Genomic DNA, 18,395 nt, shown 5'->3' with positions numbered 1-18,395 from the left:
GGCTGGTCGCACAGGGCACCTGGCTCCCACAAGCGAGGGTGAAGGTGAGGAGTCTTGGGGGGCTTCCTCCCCTGCAGCAGCCTGCACCACACAGGGGCATTCTCCCCAACAGCTGTCCCGGAAGGAGCAAGGCCAGCGTCCGCCCTGGCCTGCCCAGCCGTGTTGTAAAGCACTCACAGGTAGAGCACAGCTGTTGTCCCGCGCCACCCCAGGGAAACGCATGACGTCTCACTGCGAATCTGACATAGGAGCAAAGCCAAGGCCTGAGCCCAGAGTCTCAGAACCCAGGGACAGCTTAGGAGGCATCCATGAGGGGATTTCTTCCTGGGGCCTCTGGGACAGGTGCAAGCCCAGCTTCATTGGGGTCTGACCCTGTGGTTGCCTGGGACCCCTTGCCCTGAAGGGCTCAGCTTGGATCATGCTCTGCTGTCAGTGCCTTGAAACTCTTCATGGTCTTTGGACAAGGCCCCCACTGGGTCCCGCACTGGGCTCTGTAGCCAGTCCTGAAGGGAAGAAAGCGTTCATTTCCACCATCTCCCCCAAAGCTTGCTCTAGTAGCAGAACATCTGTTCAAGGTGTTGGAAGAGGGAGCTCCTGCAGGAAGGATGTGTGTGTGTCATGAAGCGCCTGAGCAGCAGGGCCGGCTCAGTGCCCGAGTCCCTCGTCGCTGCCTCCCAGGGAGTGCTCAGGGCTCCCTCTGGCACCTCCACACCCACAGCTTCTAAAGCCTGTGGGACTCTGGCCGTCAAGGATGTGGGAGCTCATGGGAGATGCCAACTTGGCTTTGCGGCTTCTTCTGACCTCCGCAAACACGCCTGAAGCTGTCCTAAAGCAGGAAACACGTGCTTGTTCTCAGCGCTGGCAGCTTCCCCAGCCTCTAGAGGAGGCCAGCGCCGGAGGCTGCTGAGGGTTTTGGTCAGCAGCCCTGGAGGCATCAGCAAAGGTACAGCGGAAATTGACAAAGGGGAGCCCTGTGCTGAAAGACAGTGATGCCTGGCAGGGCTGTAGAAGCCACTGAGGACTCAGGAAGGAGACAGTCCCAGTGGTGTGTTACCAGCACAGATCTTACCCTTATGTCTTTGTTTCACGTCTAGTTAATTTTTGGACATGATGTAAGTTAAGCGACCAGCTTCTCGCTTCTGCACATGGCTATCGGATCCTCCCAGCACCACTTGTTGGAGACTCTTTCCCCATGAGTGGCTTCAGCGCCCTTGTCGAGAGTACGTGACCACATATGTGATGGTTCATTTTACTTTGCTTTCTGCAACTTTGCTGACTTCGTTTAGTAGTTTCAAGCAGTGTTTTTGCGTGGAGTTTTCAGGATGTGGAAAGGATTTAAACAAAACCTTTAGGCCCTTCCTGCTGATCTTCCACAATTCTGTGACTCCATCCATGGCCAGGAGTTCCATCTTGCAATTTGGGGCTTTCAGAGCCCACCTGAGCCAGGGTGGCCAAGGACCACGTGCCGGGACCACGTGCTTGGTACACACACACCATCCCTGGTTGATGGGTCAGAGGAGGGCACTGAGGCCAAGTGGGCTGACCCCCATGGGTACTGGGAGATGCTGTCCCCACCCAAGCCTGGCTGAAAGGGAGACCGTGTTCCAGATGTCCTCAATCGGCCTGTCACTGCTTTGGTGGAGAAAAATGCAAGATGCCTCAACAACCAGTGATTCTGAACTTAGAGAGGCCCCTGGATTTCCCCAGACTCCCTCACTTTGCCAGAAGGCAGGTGTGGCCCGTTTTCCTCCTTCATTCAGGGACTGTTTCTTGGGCCAGGCTGTGCATGGGGTAGGATGGAGACCCAGACCCAGTTGACCCCATCTTCATTGAGCTGCTGGAGCCAGGAAGGATGGGACCACTCCCTTCCTTCCACCCGTGAACTCTTACCCTCTCTCTGAGCTGGGTGACGGGTCTTTGTCTGAATAAGAGATCCACAATTGGAGGGCTGTGGACAAGAGCACTTTAAAAATTATTTTTCCTGTTTCAAAATGAGATTGGTTTTGAGCCCCAAGCTCCTCCATAGGCTGTCTAAAATTAGAACCCCGTTGACAAGGCCATCTTTGTCAGGGACCTAAAGCAGGGAAATGTCAACAGTACATTTTCCGTGTCAGTTCTGTGTTTTTTAAGAGGCGTGGGCAAATGGCAACTTAGAGCAAATTTGCGCTGTTTCCAAAGCTTTTAGAATCCAGCCCCTCAGCGGTCATATGATTAAACTGTCAGGTTTATAAGGAGCTGCTCCTGTGGATGAGAGAGCAGGCTCCACCCTTCTTCCCACAGGCATATTCCAGCGGGAGCTGTGCAGGGCGAGCGTTTCCACTCAGAGCAGCAGTGGAATCAGCTCCTCTGCTGTCGGGGATCCTGCAATCCACCCAGCTCTCTGCATTCTTTTTGTGAGCTCTGGTCCCAGGGCTGAGCACTCAGGCCTTCCCATGGGAGTCAGTGGGTTCAAGGGCTTGCCTGAAGGTGAGGACACAGATTCCAGTTTCTGGGTGTGGACGTGGCACGCACCTGAACCAAATGTGCAGAGAAAATCATGTCTCCTGCGCAAGGACCCTCCCAGGCTGCCTGTGGCCTCCATGGGCTGAGTACTAGCCTGGTGTGCAGGTGTGCGGGACACACCCTCCCAAAGACACCAGCTATCCTCCCAGAGCTGGGTGTCCCCAGCCTGCGTCTGCCTCAGCCCAGGGACATTATTGACAAGTGTTCCCACCATTGCATGGGCCGTAGGGGGATGAGATGAAGCTTATCCCATGAGCACATGATAATCAGCACCGTCACTTCCGCAGGGCTTGGGGCCATTGTGTCTTTCACAGTCAGGTATCCACAGCCCCACAGGCCTTTCTCTCCTGCCTCCCACCATGTCCGCTGCCCAGTGCTGGGCCTTTGCGCCCTCACCTGGACAGCCCCTCTGCGATGGCAATCTCCTGCTCTGCCTGCCAGCCTGGTCTGGCACCCCAGGCAGGGGCCTTGCTTTCCAGCCCCTTCCCCACCCAGAACATGGTTGTGCTTACGGCCGAACCAAGCCCTGAAGGGCAGAGGCTATGGCTGTCTTCAGAGCCCTGTGCTGGGCCGAGGCTGACCAGAATGGTAGGTGATGGGCTCCTCGGACAATGGGCTTGGCACCTGGCTGTCCCCTTCCCCGATGCCTCTGTCCCCACCAAGCACAGCCAGGGTGGTGTCCCCTGAGCCGTGCTTCCGCCTTCCCCCTGCCCTTTGCAGACATGTCTCAGAGCTTCTGAAACAGATAAAGCCAGGCTCCCAACCCCATCTTACAGACAAGGAATGGTGAGAAGCTTGCCCCAGGTCACTGCTGTGGACTGAACGATGACCCCAAAAACATATGTCTACGCATCCTAACTCGCCAGAACCTGTGAATGTGCCTTTATTTGGAAATAGGATCTTTGCAGGTGTAACTAACATCAGCGTCTCCAGATGATATTATCTAGGGCTAGGGAAGGTCCTAAATCCAGTGACAAGTGTCCTTGGAAGACAGAGACACAGAAGGGAGGTTGTGAGAGCTGAGGCAGAGATCGCAGTGATGCAGCCACAAGCCAAGGGATGTCTGGAGGTGCTCAGGAGGCTTCTCCCTGGAGAGTGGAAGGGTCCTCTCCAGAGCCTGCAGAGGGAGCATGGCTTACCTGCACAGTGATTTTGGATTTTGAGCCTCCAGAACTGAGTTTACTGCTATTGTTTTAAGATACCAGTTGTGGTCATTTGTTATGACAGACAGGAAACTAACCCAGTCCTGCAGAAGATCTGAGGTCCGCAAATGGCAAACCTGCCATCTCCCCCTCCCAAAGGTGACCCCCTACTTCTCCCCAAAGATTTCCAGAGCAGCTGGAGGGAGTTCTCCTTGGAAGACCCCATTTCTTGGTGGCAGTCCGGCTGGTACCCAGGGCCAGCTGGTAGTCATGGTGACAGTAGGAGTTGTCCACCAGGAAGTGGTGGCCTGGGCCTGGACCTCAGGCATCCTACCTGGCCACATCTAAGCCATGACTTTGTCCCCCAGGTCTGGGCCATGCGCCTGTCTTTCATTGGGGAGCTGGGCTGGGAGCTGCACATTCCAAAGGTGTCCTGTGTGACTGTGCACTGGGCTATGATGGCCATGGGTGCCAACCATGGCCTCGTCAATGCAGGGTGCCACGCCACTGACTCCCTAAGCACTGAGAAAGGTGAGTGCCAGGTCTGGACGGCGCAGGGGTGTTTGGGGAGGCAGGAGGGCAGTGATGCTCGAGACATGTGGAGGCTGAGAAGCTGTTTACCTTCCCTGTGTCATCACCCAGCTTCCTTCTTTCCACACCATGATTTCCTCCCCCAGCACGACATCCTCCATTTCCCCAAACCCTCTTGCTGCCCAGGGTCTTCATGCAGGGTCCCAGGGACAGTGTTGGGATCAGCAACCCCTATACACACCTAGACTCAAGAGAACTGAGGTGCTTCCCAGCACCTGGGGGGCAGGCCCAGGCTGGGTTGCAATTGAGAGCCTTGGTTTCTCTGAGAGCCGTGAAGAATGGAGCCGGGGAGCAGGTGCTACGGCCTCTGGAAGAAGGCCAGACCCTTGTTCAAAGCAAGGATGGAGGTCAAAGAGGGCACTGGGCAGCTCCCCTGGGCACCCAGCTTGGGCACTGGGCAGCTCCCCTGGGTGTTAGGCACCAAGCTTGGGCATTAGGCAGCTCCCCCTTCACGAGGGATGGTAAAGCTTTACAGAATTTTTTTTTTTTAATGACACAGAAACATGATCACAAAGCACATGTGTACCATAATACAAATTTCATGTACTTTGTCTCTTTGTATTATGTTTTCTTTCCATTTATGTCTTTTCAAGCTAACGATTCCTAGTCTCCTAATACAGTGGACCTTTCAAGCACTTACTTCTTTAGCTAGTTATTTTCTTTTAACTAGAATCCCACAGATAGAGTTATCAAAGCATGGAAAAGGATGAAGAACCTTGACTCCTTCCCCTCTCCATCCCCCACTGAATTCAATTCGGCCCAACCTTGCATTTGTTTTGTTCTTCTGGAAAAGAAAATGTACTCATTACCCTCAATAAATATACAATCTATTTAGGGAGATACGGCTTCAGAGTAGGATTCTTAGTTTGATTTTTATTATCTTCCCTTCAGATATTTGGAAGGACCAAAATGCTGTATGCTTGTGGACCGCAAGCAATATGAGTGGAAAACCAAAGTAATAAATGTTATTTATGACTTTATTACAATATTATGGTTAGTAATTAATTACTTACTGAAGGACGATTTAAATTGAATATCTCTAAATGGGAAAAATTTTAAAAGCAAGCAAATCAGTAAAGTTTAGGACCCAGAATCTACTGAGCTAAAACTCAATGAGAATTAATTCTCAATTTGTGTTGTAGCAATTCTTGAAGTTATCTGTGAGGACTCACATGAGAGCTAAACAATAAAAGAGGACTGAGACCGTTTCAAGGGATGGAGAACCCCTTCCTTTCTTGTTCAGATGATACTCTGAGACACTGCTCTTTATTTTGACTCTCTTTTTAGACAAACTTCCACTTGGGAGCTTCAAAACCACCTATAAACCAACAGCCACAAAATATGTGAAGAACTCACTGTTTAAGCATTATTGATCTGCTACACACAGTACTGGGCACTTACATAAAATGATATGATTGAAGCATGACAGTAATGAGACAGGAATCACACTATTATTCCATTTTTACAGGTGAAGAAATCAAGGTCTACAAAAGAAATCAAATAGTATGTTCAACTGCATCTGTCAGAAAATAAGACGTTCTGCTACTTGTTACTTCCTGTACTGGGAGAGCCTCTTTAGTTTTAGTTCCATGAACCTACTAAAGACAATGAAGAATTTCCAAACAATGTGCTACAGACAGAGGTAAAGTGAACTTAATATGTGATTAGCCTTAATGATGAAACCACAGTGTGTCTCCTGGTGCGAGTTCTGCTGGGACACAGAAACCCACTCATTCCTGAGCCTTGGAGCAAAGTTACCTCCTGTTTTGCCTGTTTTGTATAAAACCTAGAAATACACACAAACTTTAAAACATTTTTTGAGATTTATATAATAAAAAAATTAGTAAATTTATTGCCCAGAATATAGTCATGTACCATACAACAGTGTTTCAATCAATGTCAGACCACATATATGATGGTGGTCCCACAAGATTGTAATGCTGTATTTTTACTTTACCTTTGCAACATTCAGCCATCCCAAATTCTAATCACACCACCGAACTCCTAGTATCACATTGGACTAATCTATTATTTTATAGAAACAATAATGTTAGTTTAAGTAACATGAAAACATTCCCCCTTGCATAAGCCTACATCAGACTGAAATAACCCATTGACAGTGAACAGCCCAATAAATTTACTACTTATACTGTTATTCCAACACAGGTATGCTCTAAGGAAAGGTTAAAAAAAGTAAAAGGAACTTGGCAAATTTTACCTAGCCTGTTTACCAGAAACATCACCTCTAGCATTATTAGTATTAGAGGTGCCACCTCCCCGGTGACGTATGTTCAATGGCCGTGATATGTTCAATATCATATCAACAGTATGTTCAATACCTGACTGTGCAAAGGTAGCATAATCACTTGTTCCTTAAATAACTTGTATGAATGGACTTGTATGAATGGCCCCATGAGGGTTCAGCTGTCTCTTACATCTAACCAGTGAAATGGACCTACCCGTGAAGAGGCAAACATGAACAAATAAGACAAGACCCTATGGAGCTTTAATTTATTAATGCAAACAAAACTCAAATAAGCCCATAGGCCTTAGACTACTGTCTCTGCATTAAAAATGTTGGTTGTGGTGACCTTGGAGCATAATCTAACCTCCAAGCAATCTATGCTAAGACTAAACCAGTTTAAGCGAATTACTATACATATATTTACCCAATAATTTGATGAACGGAATAAGTTACCCTAGAGATAACAGCGCAATCCTATTCTAGAGTCCACATCGACAGGGTTTATGACCTTGATGTTGGATCAGGACATCCTAATGATGTAGCCGCTATCAAGGGTTCATTTGTTCAACAATTAAAGACCTACGAGATCCGAGTCCAGACCAGAGTAATCCAGGTCAGTTTCTATCTATTTTATTTTTTCTCCCCTTATGAAAGAGAAACAGGGCCCACTTCATAGAGTGCCCTCGCCCTATAGATAATACTATCTTAATCTAACGATCACCTCATATCTTACCCAAGAATAGGGTTTGTTAAGGTGGCAGAGTCCAGTAATTGCATAAAACTTAAAACTTTATAATCAGAAGTTCAATTCCTCTTCTTAACAACATGCCTATAATCAAGCTACTACTTATCGCACCTACTCTAGTCGCTATAGCATTCCTTATGCTCATTGAATGAAAAATTCTAGGTTATATACAACTACACAAAGAACCCAATATTGCAGGCCCCTAGGGACTATTTCAACCATTTGCTGATGCAATACAACTTTTTACCAAAGAGCCCCTAAAACCCTCAACATCTACTGTTACCCTTTACATTACTGCTCCAACCCTAGCCCTTTGTATTGCCCTTCTTTTATGAATTCCACTCCATATACCAAACCCCTTAATTAATTTAAATTTAGGCGTCCTATTTATTCTGGCCACATAGAGCCTGGCCGTCTACTCTATTTTACTATCAGGGTGAGCATCAAATCCAAACTATGCACTAAATGGCACATTATGAGCCATCGCCCAACAAGTTTCATGTGAAGTTACCCGAGCCATCATCCTACTATCAGACATTACCATCTTTAACCTAATTATTTATTTTATCCTAACAACTGCCGCATTCCTAGCACTCAACCTGAATTCAAGCACCACAACCCTATTACTATCCTGCACCTGAAACAAACATGACTAATATCCATAATGTTATCAATTTTATTATCCTTAGGGGGCTTATCTTGTCTGTGACCTCGAGCAGTAGGATATAAGGACTCCCACATGCTTAGCATTCCAATAATGGAACACTAGACATAAGTGGGTTAACACAATCATTAAAGCATAGCTATTCAAGTAACTAATTATACAACTGATTTTTTTTTTCCCTCATCCCTAAAACATAGTTAAGGGACCAGTTATTTTAAAAATACAACACAGTGACAAGCAGTTTATTTTTAACTCAGTTTTGGTTTGTTGTTTGATAAGGCCATTGCTTAGCATAAACAAAAAGAGGAGGAGAGAAACAAGAATAGAAACATGAAATAGAAGCAGCAGCAAAAGAAAATGAAGAGAAAGAAGAAGATGGGAAGAAGAAAATACAAACTGGAAGAAAGGAAAAAGAACAGGTGTGGGAATTAGAAGGCCTATTAGAATACCTTTTACTCTTCCTCAATTTATGAAATTTAAGTAAGTCCAAGGGTATCACAACAAAAAACAAGCAAAAAGATTTACAAATAGTCACCCCCTAAATTTTGTTAAGAATGAAACAATGATGCCACTCACAGCTGGCTCAGGCACCAGCAGGAGGGCACCCTCCAAAGATTGCAGGAGAAGAGGAAGGACTCCGCTTTGCCCTAGGTGCACCTCCACCACTGCCACCAAGGCCGGCGTTACAGCACCTGCAGGTTCCTCCCCACCCCAGGACGGGATGGGCCCTGCAGCGCTCCTACTCCCCCTTCCTGGCCCCCAGACTTGCTGCTGCTACCACCACTAGTGTTGATGCCAATACAACTGCTGTTGCCCTCAATGCATCAACCCACCCTACAAGGCTCCTATCATCACCTGGCCCCTGAGGGTGCCCTCTGCACCCTACCACTCTGGTTGAGCTGCAGTCTCTGCCGCTGCCACCAACCACGTGAGGCAAGCTGCAGAGCCAGGCCATCTGCAGGCTCCAGTATACCACAAGTGACTCTTCTCCTCTTCCAGCCTGGCTTGGAGCAGCTGGACAAGTCAAGCCAGAAAGGCCCAGAACAGGATGCACGGAGTGGAAGCGTTAGAGCCTCACTTTGTCATGTTGGCCACTGGGTGGCAAAGACCAGTTTCAGTGAAGGCACTCACACCCACCCTCCAAAGTCCAGCCTCTCCTTCTGACAAAAGCTGGCCAGTAACTGGGGCCTGGGGTGGGTGTGAGTGCCTTCACTGAAACCGGCCCTTGGCCAGGTCCAGCTGGCCAGGAATTGCTGGGCCCACCAGGACTGCACTCCCTGGGGAGCCCGAGTAGGAAAAAACACAGATCCAGTCAGCCCTCCCAACCCAAGTGCTGGTTCCTATTCCTGATGCCTCCACCCACAAAAGGTGCTGTCCCCTCTCCACCACCGTGGTGCCCACTACTCTCTGCCTGGTAGTCCCGGGTGGTTACTGCAACACAGTGTGAGGGCTCGCACCAGTGAACCACGGTGGTTGTGGGGGCCCTGCCGTGCTCAAGATCACACGAGCAAGAAGAAATCTCCCTCTAGAGTCTAGAGTCCTGGAAGAAAACAGTCCCTTTCTTGGAAGCCACCAGGAAGGAAGGGGGCCACTGCTGTTCCTGCCACTGCCACCTCTGCAGCCTGCCAATGCCACTGGCAATGGAGCCACTGATAACACCTCTAACCTGCTCCCTGCCACTGGCAGTGTAGTCCCCCCCAACACACCCTGCAGCTGCAGGAAATGTAACCCCAATACCCTCCCAAGCCACCCCTCCACCCACAGCAGGCAGTGTAGCACCCAATAATGCCCACAACCTGATCCAGCCACAAGTGTTGCTGCACTAGATAGCGCCCCAAACCCGCCACAGGCAGAGCAGTTCCTGATGGTGCACCCCCAGTTACGTCCAGTGAAGCACCTGACAACACCCCGAAGACACCCCCCAACTGCCAGCATTGTAGCCTCAGAAAACTCCACCCAATCCGCCCCCTCCTGCAGGCAGTGCAGCAGAAGATAGCGCCCCTAACCCGTCCCTGCCACCACCAGCAGTACACGTTCGTGTACACAACCTACCTTCCCCCCATCACCCCCCATCACTACGGGCAATGTAGCCCCTGATAGCCAACCAACCCGCCCCACCACCAGCAATGCAACCCTGGAGAGTGCCCAAAACCCATGCCACTGCCACAGGCAGTGTAGCATCAGGCAGTGAGCCTCAACAGGACACCTAACCCTTACCCCCAAAGGTGGGCAGTGCAACCCCGAATAACTCACCTACTACACCACATTTCTACCACCCTGGCTGAGCTGCAGTCTCCGACGTCACCACCAACCACAGCAAGGCGAGCTGCGGCGGCGCAGGATCCAGCCTCCAGAAGGCGGCGGTGCCTCTTCTGCTAGTCCTCAAGCCCAGCAGGAGAAGGTCCCGCTGCTGGCCACCCTCCTACCTGTCCATCGCCACCACCAACCACAACCAAGCAGGGCGCCAGGCCCCAGCCTCCGGCGGGCAGCAAGCGGCGGCCCCTTCTAGTTCTCCAAACCAGGAGTGGAACAACTCACCAAGAAAGATAAAACAGCCTAATATGACCCTGAACGCCCCCCAGCATGCTTTATATACTGAAGTTAGGCAAATACGGTTCCTGGACTACATGTTCTGATTGGACAAGAGAAAAACTTCTAGGCCTATTCTGATTGGACTTTATTTTCACGCTGTGATTGGTTGTCTTAAGACTTGCTCTTGTCCAATCAGAACATGATAATAAAGTCCAATCAAAGTAAGCCTGGAGTTTTTTTTTCTCATCCAATCAGAACATGCAGTCCAGGAACCTTCATTTGCATAACTCAGTGTATGAAGATGCTGAAGGGAAATCGTGCTTTTCCAAGTTATGGTATCTTCTTGTTTAGCTGCTGGGTGCCTGGCTTAGAGGACCAGGAGTCCTCTAAGGAGGCTAGGCTGTATGCTGGAGGCTAGAGACGCGGCACCGCAGCACCATCGCTCGCCTAGCTGCCGTTGGTGGTGACAAAGGAGACTGCTTCACACCTGGAGCGGTAGGAGGAGGAAAATAGTTTTGGGAAAGATGGAGGGGGGATTAAAGAGGGTTGTTAGTGCCAAAAGGAGAAAAGGATAGCGAGTAAGAAGAACACACTGCAAAAAAAAAACGGCGGGGAAAAGATGGTGGGGGAAAAAAGTGGGTAGACAGACGTGGAAAAACAGGGTGGAGAGCGTAAGGGAGGGAAGATTTTGCAGAAAGACGGTGGGTAAAAAGTTTGTGGGTAGATGGAGGGGGAAAAAAGGGTGGCAAGTGGGAGGAGGAAAGAGAGGGTGGTGAGGGGGGGAAAACGGGGGTGAGCAGTAGGGAGAGAAGCTTTTGTGAAAAGACAGTGGGAAGAAAAGTTTTTGGGTAGATAGAGGAGCAAAAGAGGGAGTAAGTGGGAAAAGGAAAAAGAGGGTAGCCAGCAGGAGGAAGACAAGGTTTTGCGAAAAGACAGTGGCAGAAAAGAAAGTGAAGAAACAAAACACTGGCGGGTAAAAAGTGTTTGGGTAGATGGAGGGGGGAAGAGGGTGGCAAGCAGGAGCAGGGAAAGAGGGTTGGGAAAAAGACAGGAAAATAGTTTGGGGTAGACGGAGGGCAAAAAAGAGGGTGGCAAGCAGGATAACAGAAAGAAGGACGAGTAGGAAGTGGGGAAGACTTTGTGAAAGGACGGTGAGGAAAGTTTTGGGGGGTAGATGGAGGGGGAGAGAGGGAGGTGAGCGGGAGTGGGGAGAAGGCTTTGAGAAAAGACGGTGGGGAAATGTTTTTGGGTAGATGGAGAAGGGAAAGAGAATGTCAAGGAGGAGCGAGGGGAAAGACGATGAGGAAAACAGTTTTTGGGTAGATGAAGGGGGAAAAGAGGGTGGTGAGCAGCAGGAGTTGGGAGAAGGCCTTGGGAAAAGATGGAGGAGAATGTTTTTGCTTAGATGAAGGAGCAAAACAGGGTGATGAGAGCGGGAAGGAGAAAAAGGGTGGCCAGGGAGAAGGGGAAAAGATGGTGGGAGAAGACAGTGGGGAAAGTGGGTAGTGGGATGGGGAAAAGGGTGATGAGCGGGAGAGTAGAGAAGGCTTTGCGAAATGACGGTGGGGGGAAATGGTGGTGAAAAAGTTTAGGAGTAGATGGAGGAAGAAAAAGGGTGGCGAGAGGAAGAAAAAGGGTGGCGAGAGGGAGGGGGGCAAAGGTGGTCAGGAAAGGAAAGCGGGTAAATAATGATGGGGGCAAAGGTTTGGGGTATTTTTTTTTTTTTTTTTTTTTTTTTTAAATAAGAGGATTTGTATTTTTGCTTTTGAGTAGTTTGAATTCTTCATGTTTTGTGTATTAACCGCTTGCCTGATGGCGTAGTTTGCAGATACTTTTTTCCATTCTGTGGGCTGTTTCTTTATTCTGATTGCTTCCTCTGCTTTGCAGAAGCGTTTAAGTTTACTGTAATTACGTCTTTGCTTTTGTTGCCTTGTGCTTTTGATGTCTATTTGAAAATTCCTTGTCCTAACCAATTTCGTGAAGCTTTTATCCTATATTTTCTTCTCTAGTAGTTTCATAGTTTCATAGTTTCATGTCCTGCATTTGAATCCTCATTTTGAGGAGACGTTTGTGTATGGTAAGATAACAGCCTAGATGGATTCTTGTGCAAGTGGGTTTTGGGTTTTCCTAGCACAATTTATTGAAGAGATTGTCCTTCCCGAATGTGTGTTCTTGGTGCCTTTGTTAAAAATTTGTTAACAATAAATGCGTGAATTTATTTCTGATTTCTCTATTCTGTTACACTTGTTTTGTCTGTCTGTCTTTCATTCCTCTCTCTGTCTCCTCTCACCCCTTTTATTGATAGTACCATGCTGTTTTGATAGAAACGTACTTACTGTAGATCTGTAGTATAATTTGGAATCAGGTAGTGCGATGCCTCCAGCTTTTCTTTTTATTCCAGATTATTTTGTCTATCTGAGGTATTTTGCATTTCCATGTGAATTTTAAGATGGTTCTTACTATTTTTATGAAGAATGTCTCTTGTAGTTTAAGAGGGATTGCATTCATTCTGTAGATCACTTTGGATGATATAGATATTTTAACAATATTCTTCTAGTGCATGGACATGGGATACCATTCTATTTACTTGAGTCTGCTTTAATATCTTTCATCCATGTTTTACAGTTTTCATTGTGGGATCTTTTGCCTTTTGGGTTAAGTTTATCTCTAGATACCATTTTTTTCATAATGAAATAACTTTCTTGATTTCTTTCTTAGGTATTTCACTATTGGTGCATGGGCGTGGTACTCATTTTTATATATTGATGATTGTATCTTGCAGTTTGACTAAATCTATTTCTAGTAGGTTTTTCTGGAATCTTTAGGGTTCTTTCTCTCTATATATATGTTCATGTCACCTGCAAACAGAGACATTTTGACTTCCTTTTTTCCAATTTGGTTGCCTTTTATTGCACTCTCCTGTCCAATTGCTCTAGCTAGGACTTCCAGTACTGTGATGCATAAAAGTGATGTAAAAGTAGCCACACTTGTTCCAGATCTTAGGGGAAGAGCTTTTAACTTTTCCCCATTGATTATGATGTTAGCTGTGGGTTTGTCATATATGGCCTTTATTGTGCTGAGATATGTGCCTTGTGTACTCATGTTGAGTTTTTTTTGTTTTGTTTTGTTTTTTTGAGACAGAGTCTCGCTCTGCCACCCAGATTGGAGTCCAGTGGCGCGATGTCGGCTTACTGCAACCTCCACCTCCTGGTTTCATGCAATTCTCCTGCCCCAGCTTCCCGTGTAGCTGGAACTACAGGCACCCGCCACCTTGCCCAGCTAGTTTTTTTTTTTTTTTTGAATTTTTAATAGAGACGGGGTTTCACCATGTTAGCCAGGATTGTCTCGATCTCCTGACCTCGTGATCCGCCCGCCTTGGCCTCCGAAAGTGCTAGGATTACAGGTGTGAGCCACCGCTCCAGTCCATGTTGTTGAGTTTTTATCATGAAGCAATGTTGATTTTTTTCAGCGTCTACTTAAATGATTATATGGTTTGTGTTCTTGATTTTCTGAATGTGGTGTCACACATTTATTTATTTGTGCTTATGGAATCATCCTCATATTCCTGGGATGAATCCCACTTGATCATGGCAGGTGATCTTTTTATTGTGTTGTCAAATGCAATTTTCAAGTATTTTGTTGAGGATTTTTTGCATCTTTATTCAATAGGGATATTTGTCAGTGGTTTTCTTTTTGTGTTGTGTCCTGCTCTGGGTTTTGTACCAGGGTCATGCTGTCCTCATAGAACAAGTTTCAAAGCCTTCCTTTCTCTTCATTTTATGGGGAATATTTTGAGTAAAATTGGTATTAGCTCTTTTAAAAATGTTTGGTAGAATTCGAAAGTAAAACCATGATTCTTCCGTTTTTTCTTTGCCGGGAGACTCTGTATTACTGCTTTAATTGCATTACTCATTATTGGTCTGTTCAGGTATTTTTTTATATTCTATCTTGGGAATTCATTATGTGTCTAGAAATTTATTCACTTCTAGATTTTTAAATTTGTTTTATATATGGATGTTTTTAGTAATCTCTTACAAGCCTTCATATTTCTGTGAAGTCATTTGTAATGTCTTCTTTTTCATCTGTGATTTTGTTTTTTTCTTATCCTTAGTATAGTTAAAGCTTGCCAATTTTGAGTTTTCTGAAACACCCCAGCTCTTTGTTCGTTGACTTTTTGGTTTTCTTGTTTCTGTTTTTAAAATTTCTTCTCTAATCTGTATGATATTTTTTTCTACGAATTCTAGTATTTGATTTTGCTTGCTCTTTACTGGAACTGTACAGTCGGGTCGGCTATTTGAGATCCTTCTACTTTTCTGATGTGTAGGCGTTTATAGGTATGCACTTTTCCTCTTCCAGCTGCCTTTGCTGAATCCCACAGGATTTGTTATGCTGTGTTTCTGTTCTTATTTGTTTTGATAAATATTTAAATTTCCTTTTTATTTTTTTCATTTATCAGTTGTTCATGAGCATGTATTTTAATTTCCATATATTTGTATCGTTTTTAAAGTTTCTCCTGTTAGTGATTTCTAATCCTATTACGCTGTGGTCAGAAAAGATACTTGATATGAATTCAGTTTTTAAAGATGTATTGTGACTTGTTTTTTGGCGTAACACATAGTCTGTCCTGGAGAATAATCCATGTGCTACTCAGTAAACTGTGCATTGTGCAGTTGTGGAGTGGAAAACTGTTAAGTCCATTCACATAAAGTTTAACTGTTAGGTCCATTCATGTAGAGTAAAGTTTAACTGATGATATTTTGTTGTCTGGATGATCTGTTCATTGACGATAATGGGGTGTTGGTTATGTTAGGTCCATTCATGTAGAGTAAAGTTTAACTGATGATATTTTGTTGTCTGGATGATCTGTTCATTGACGATAATGGGGTGTTGGTTATAGTGGAGTGTGGAGGTTCTCTATTACTATGTTGCAGTCCATTTGTCCTTTAAGGTCTGTTAATATTTGCTTCTGTATTTAGGTGTTTGAGTGTTGATTGCATATGCACTTATAATTGTTAGACTGCTGTTTACTTCTTTCTCATTATATATAATCTTTATTTTTTATTTTTTTGAATTAAAGTCTATTTTATCTTAGTATAGCTACTCTTGCTTTTTTGTTTCCATTTGTGTGGGATATCTTTCATCATCCCTTCGCTTTCAGTCTCTGTATGTCTTCATAGGTGAACTGAGTTTCTTGTAGGCAGTATATAATTGGGTCTTGTCTTTTAATCCATTCAGTCACTCTTTAATTCATTGACATTCAGGGTTATTACTAACAGGTAAAAACATACTACTGCCATTTTTTACTTGTTTTCTTGTTGTTTTGCTACTTTTTTGTTCCTTTTCTCTTCCCTGATCTCTTTTTCTTTCTTCCTTTCTTTTCTTTCCTCCTGGTCTTCCTTCCTGTCTTTATTTATAGTGAAGTAATTTTTTCGGGTAGTGTGTTTTAATTCCTTGCTGCTTATGTTTAGAGTGTCTATTACTGATTTTTGTTTTCTGGTTACCATGAGGCTAAACAACATAATTATAATCAAGTTACTTTAAACTGAAGAAAACTTAACTTTGATTGGTCTCAGCTACTCAGGAGGCTCAGTTGGGGAGGATTGCTTGAGCCTGGGAGGCCGAGGTTGCAGCCAGCTGAGATTGCACCACTGCACTCTCCAGCCTGGGTGACAGAGTGAGACCATATCTCACTAAATAAATAAACAAATACATACATAAATAAAAATACAGTAGCTTATACTGAATTCTGATTGTAAATTTTGAGATGATATTTTAAGATATAAAGAAGAAAGTGAAAATCATTCGTTATCTCATTACCCAAAGATAACTACTTTTAATGTTTTGGTACATATGCTTCCTAATTCATAACCCCCTCTCTCACACATACACACAAATGTACACATAAAATAGATACATTTTACACACAGATATAATTTTATTGTAACATTTTCAGAAACACAGTTTTGTAATTTTTTATTTAAAAATAATGTGATTAAGTTTTGTGAATAATATATAAAGTATTATACAGCTTAATTTTAAGGTTTTGTTTTATGCTCTTTGGGGTGGCAGGTTCACTTCTTGCTAAAATGAATCGTCTCGGTATCTGATTTTCCTTCTCTCTTCTAGGCTGTTGCTTTTGAAAGGGGAGCCTGGATCTCCCTCCTGTTTGCTTGGGGGCAAACACATAGTATCATGTCCTTGTGAAGACAGGTTGCCTGCACCAGATAGCAACACTGGCTGTAGTTCTGAAAATAAAGGTAGTGTAAGAGTTTTTGTCCGGTGATTAATATAAGATGTAAAAGTGGTTTCAGATAATCATAGCAAATGATTTAGATAAAACCGTGCATTTTAGATCATTGTAGCCAATGATTTAGATTTACTCTCTGTGTACCTTTTAATTAAGAGCTCAAGATTTCTATGCAGTATGTTCATTGTCTGCTTTATCTGTAAAGCATAAAAGCTGATACCAGGTGAGTTAAAAAAAATGGATACATTTTGCTATCGGAAGGAAAAGGTATTACCCGTACAGTCTTGCCAAGGAGGCACGGATTACTGAAATTGGCTTCTGAATATTTCAGTTTGGGTATGATAGCCTTAAGTTGAATTTTTTGGTTACCGCTTGATAATACTTATTTTAATAACTGATTGTGTGTGTTTAGTAATTGTGTTAATGAACCCTCCTGTCCTAAAAGCAAAAATGAAGATGTTCAAGGGAGCATGAATTGTTAACATCTCCTTTAAACAAATAGGTTAGGTTAAAATTTTTTTACAGAGATTTACAGTATTACATGTCAGTTTATTACAGTATTATATGTCAACAAAAATGGCAGAAGCTCTCTTAACTGACTGGCCAGATGGATTAGATCTCTCCATTCACTCAATAAAATGTCCAGGATTTCATACTATATTTTCAATTAATGAGGAGTGTTAGACTTTATGTTGCTCCAATTTATGGATACCTACTCTCTTGTACTTTATATCCAAATTTATAGATCTATTTGAAGAATTCAGAGAATCTATGGAAGACAGCTCTGCTTGCCCTGAAGCAAAGAAACCCAGGGACCTGGCTCCACAACCTCTGAAGTTGATGTTAGGTCCAGCTAATGTTTGTCCTCTAAAAAGAGTGAGTAAGTAAAGCCCAAACAACTTGCATGGCATTCTTTTGTTAAATCAAAATAATAACCATTCAGATCTTAAGAGGAGATTATAGATGTTTAAATATATGTCAGTTACCCAGGATTCTATGTAAGCCATATTCAGATTCCTTTATTTGAAACACTTTAATAGCTGCTTTTATATTTGTGGTGTGTAATCTGTTTAGTCTATCAATAGACTGTTTTATTATCTTTTTTTTAGAAGTGGAATTTTCTGTCAGTTATGCTAGTGCTCCATTCCAGTAGCTACACTAAAGAATGTGGAAAAAAGATGAGTCTTTCTGATTGTCTGAATAGAAGTGGATCATTTCCACTAGAACAGCTTCAAAGCTCCCCCCAACTTTTACACAATATCCATTGCTTAGAGGTATGTGACTGGACCATGTGTTTCTTTGCTTTTTTTTTTTTTTTTTTTTTTTTTGAGACGGAGTCTCGCTCTGTCACCCAGGCTGGAGTGCAGTGGCCAGACCTCAGCTCACTGCAAGCTACGCCTCCCGGGTTTATGCCATTCTCCTGCCTCAGCCTCCCGAGTAGCTGGAACTACAGGCGCCCGCCACCTCGCCCGGCTAGTTTTTTTTGTATTTTTTTAGTAGAAACGGGGTTTACCGTGTTAACCAGGATGGTCTCGATCTCCTGACCTCGTGATCCACCCGTCTCGGCCTCCCAAAGTGCTGGGATTACAGGCTTGAGCCACCACGCCCGGCCTTGAATTTTCTATTTGAACTTCCTTCATGGCCTTTGTTTTTGTTTTGTTTTTTTTTTGAGACAGGGTCTTACTCTGTCACCCAGGCCATGGCACATTCATGGCTCACTGCTGCCG

General features: G+C 44.8%; 1 long non-coding RNA gene across 1 annotated transcript; it reads left to right on the top strand.

Moving 5' to 3' along the window:
- Positions 1-10,768: 10,768 nt before the first annotated feature.
- Positions 10,769-17,936, top strand: LOC126929797 (uncharacterized). The gene is made up of 4 exons (XR_007717274.1): positions 10,769-10,916; positions 16,548-16,678; positions 17,414-17,548; positions 17,778-17,936. It is a non-coding gene; the product is annotated as an uncharacterized LOC126929797 (long non-coding RNA).
- Positions 17,937-18,395: the final 459 nt, after the last annotated feature.

The sequence above is a fragment of the Macaca thibetana genome, chromosome 10, assembly GCF_024542745.1.
Source record: "Macaca thibetana thibetana isolate TM-01 chromosome 10, ASM2454274v1, whole genome shotgun sequence".
Taxonomy (NCBI): Eukaryota; Metazoa; Chordata; class Mammalia; order Primates; family Cercopithecidae; genus Macaca; species Macaca thibetana.
This window is presented reverse-complemented; position numbering and strand designations above follow the sequence as displayed.